The sequence below is a fragment of the Ischnura elegans genome, chromosome 8 (assembly GCF_921293095.1).
Source record: "Ischnura elegans chromosome 8, ioIscEleg1.1, whole genome shotgun sequence".
Taxonomy (NCBI): domain Eukaryota; kingdom Metazoa; phylum Arthropoda; class Insecta; order Odonata; family Coenagrionidae; genus Ischnura; species Ischnura elegans.
In genome coordinates, this window is record NC_060253.1 from 37,366,918 (window position 1) to 37,370,267 (window position 3,350).

Genomic DNA, 3,350 nt, shown 5'->3' on the forward strand with positions numbered 1-3,350 from the left:
TAAGATCTTCGAAGACCTAGCAACAAATGTTTATTTTCTTGCTGCATTAGGAAGTAATGGTAAATGCACACGTCTACCAACGGGAAAAATTCAGTGCAACAGAATGAATCCGAATGTATTCGTTAACATGGAATCACTTCTCTAGAAAGCATAAAATTCTGCTAAAGATCACGCTCTCGGAGTCAACGATAGATAGAATAACCAACGACGAGGCAAAAAAAAAACACTATTTAGAAATAAGCTAATAAGAAAATGGTACCGACAAAGGAACTACAAATTCAAGTGACTGCGCCCGTGTTATGGACTTCTGAAAGAACTACTACTACAATAGTCACATTTAAGAAAATTGCGCATACAATGAGTACCGTCACAATTGTGAATGTTAACAGAGTCCTCGGTAGTATAGTGGTCAGTATCCCCGCCTGTCACGCGGGAGACCGGGGTTCGATTCCCCGCCGGGGAGAATTTTTTTCTCACTGGCTGCTATTTTTCTCTAAGAAACCCAAATTTTTTAATACTTATAATTTTATTTTATTAAAGCCGGCAAACAGGTGAGAGGTATTCCATAACTTTCGTGGGAAATATTTCGGAAAGGATTTAGCCCCATTGCGTCACGCCAAAATGATAATCAATATATTAGATATTTTTAGGATTTCCACCGGTCTTGCATAATTGTTTAAGGTTAGGATACTTGAAAGTGTAGGTTAAGAGGAGGAGAAGATGCCTCACACACGCTCAACGAGTCGTATTTTGTCTAATTTCATGACGTATGCATCATTAAATAATTCAACCATCTCGAAATTTTCAGGGTACACAGAGTGAACCGTTTTCAATATTTACGTGTCCCTCAAATTAAAATTAATAACATGAAAAAGCACTGAGGTAAAATATTCAAATAGGCTTTTTTTGCAATGAAAGAAAATTGCTCATAAAAATACACACAAAAAAACATGCGATACGTAAATAATATTTACATTTCAAAAATTGGGCATAGAAATTTTATTCGTGTAACTCAGTCCCCGATAGTAGAGAGGTCAGCATCCCCGCCTGTTACCCGGGAGACCGAGGTTCGATTCCCCGTCGGAGAGAATATTTTACAATTTCATGATGGCAGCTAACGTTTAAAACATGAATTGCATCACGAATAATAGACAGGCCGAGCGGGAGCAATGCGTCCTTAAAATAGCAGTCCGACACCGGGTTTCCCTCCTTTCTGCCTTGTTCCCTGGTATGACCGACCTTAGCTGTCTGACGCCTTCTATGAATGCGAGTCATTTGTCTCCACCAAAGTCCTACCCACCAATATAATGCCCCGTTTACACAACGATCGTCGCGACGTTGATCCTTACGATCGTAACCTCAAAACGTCGTGTAAACGCGCAGAGTTACCATCGTAGGCCTTAGTACCTAACACTGCCGAACTTACGATGGTTAGCGCTAGTGTGCCAAGAAAAAAGAGTTAGGAAATGAAGATCGATGCATATACGATTCTTTCGCGCCGTTGCAATCTTGATACAATAACTGATATTTCATAAATAACTCTAATATATCAAAGATATATGGCAACGATTGAAGACATTATTCAGCAGGTAATGGAAGGACGTTAGAGGAAAGTTTTTTCTGATGTTCTATTTACCAAATGATATCGGATATATGATCAGTTTTATGCATTTCTTTATTTACAGGCTAACCCATAACCATGTATCCTTACATTATACTTCACAGATGATGGAAAATAACAAACATGCACAAAATGTTAACCAATCAAATCATTGTATACAGGATTTCACAATAAAATTCGCCAGAAATAACCATAACATTTAGATGAGGACATGGAGATATCAATACTTGTGCCGAATCAAGCCGAAATCTAAGCCTTTTCTAGTTAAATTATAACAGCAATATTTACTGTCTTTAATGCGTGAATATTCTTGAATGTTTTGACATATTCTCTGGAAGAATCTAGTTTCTTAAAGACTTCACGGACTGTTGTGACTAGTCTTAGTTTTATCTCATCATAGCTGGGAGTTGAAGACATAATTTGCTCTATGGTAATTAAAAACAAGCAGGTGAGGATTTATAGCTATGACGGGATCCATTAAAAGTTACTAATAAAGGACATAGGAACAATCTAAATATTAATTGATAATTTTGTAGAGGAATATGCCTTTGTTGGAGGATCCTTGGTCGTGCAAGAGTTTTCAAATTAACTAGGGAAAGAATACGTGAAGTGTTGTAATAAGACAAAGAGATTAATGAATCGCAATTATTTAATTTGAAAATTTTATTTTGGACACGTTCAATCCGGATTGAGTCGATATTATAATAAAGTGACCAGTTAGCAAAATATTCCAATTTGGAACGTAGCAAGAAGACATATCTACTGTCTTTACCGCATGAATATTGCTAAACTTTGGACAGATTCCCATAAAGAAACCTACATTCTTTAACGTTCTACCGACAGTTCGGTCTAGCTTCAGTTTTAGCACATGAAAACATTAATATTCTTTTGCTTCTTAATTATCATATTTATAACTCTTTAATGCTCTATCCCTCGCATTTGCGAAGACTATACCGCAAAATATTGGACAAAAGTGGATCGCATTGCACTCAAGACTGCCCCGCGGACATTGTTTAAAGCGGATTAACCGAAGTTGCAACATAAATCAGCTATCTACGAGATGGAATTGGGCCTCCATTATGCAGTCCCCTTGACCCTACCCATTGAAAAATGTCGGTGCTGTAGTACGCTGAGGCAGAAGGTGTTTGACTCCTGGTATTTTAGCCCCATCGAACTCGGCGACGTAAAGCTCTTCTCACGAATATTTCAGTGGAGGATTCTTCCGTCTGCCTGTAGATGTGTTTTCACCTACCGCACATTTGAATGGGTTTATTCAAGTCACCACTCTCTCGCTGATCCTAATTTCGCGGAGAAATATGCCATAATCAGGGCTAATGACGGAAGTTTATATCGCTAACATGGGCGTACCCAGCGGGGGGCAAGAGGGGACAGCTGCCCTTCCTATAAGCGAAAATTAATTTAGTTTAAAATCTAAGTTTTGAAGAAAAATGACATTTGTATAAGACATGGAATAAAAATAAAAATCATTATTTTTTCAAACAAATTCTTTGAAAAACTAATAAAGCGCTGTAAGATTTTGGTTTCATTAACCTTTTTTGCGCTAAAATGTTATAACTTGAATGACCACGGCTTGCCCCCCTAGTTTTGATCCTGGGTACGCCCTTGATCGCTACATTCATTATTTATATCACATCCGTTACTTTTAAATGTTGTTCCTCGCGTTTGTAAATTTTATAAAGTATATATTGGGAATAAATGGATCGCTCTG

The 3,350-nt window shown here is 37.6% G+C and overlaps 1 non-coding gene across 1 annotated transcript; it reads left to right on the plus strand.

Annotated features, from left to right (window-relative positions):
* The first annotated feature begins 391 nt into the window (after nucleotides 1-391).
* On the plus strand, nucleotides 392-463 carry Trnad-guc. Its single transcript has one exon. It is a non-coding gene; the product is annotated as a tRNA-Asp (tRNA).
* The last annotated feature ends 2,887 nt before the right edge of the window (nucleotides 464-3,350 follow it).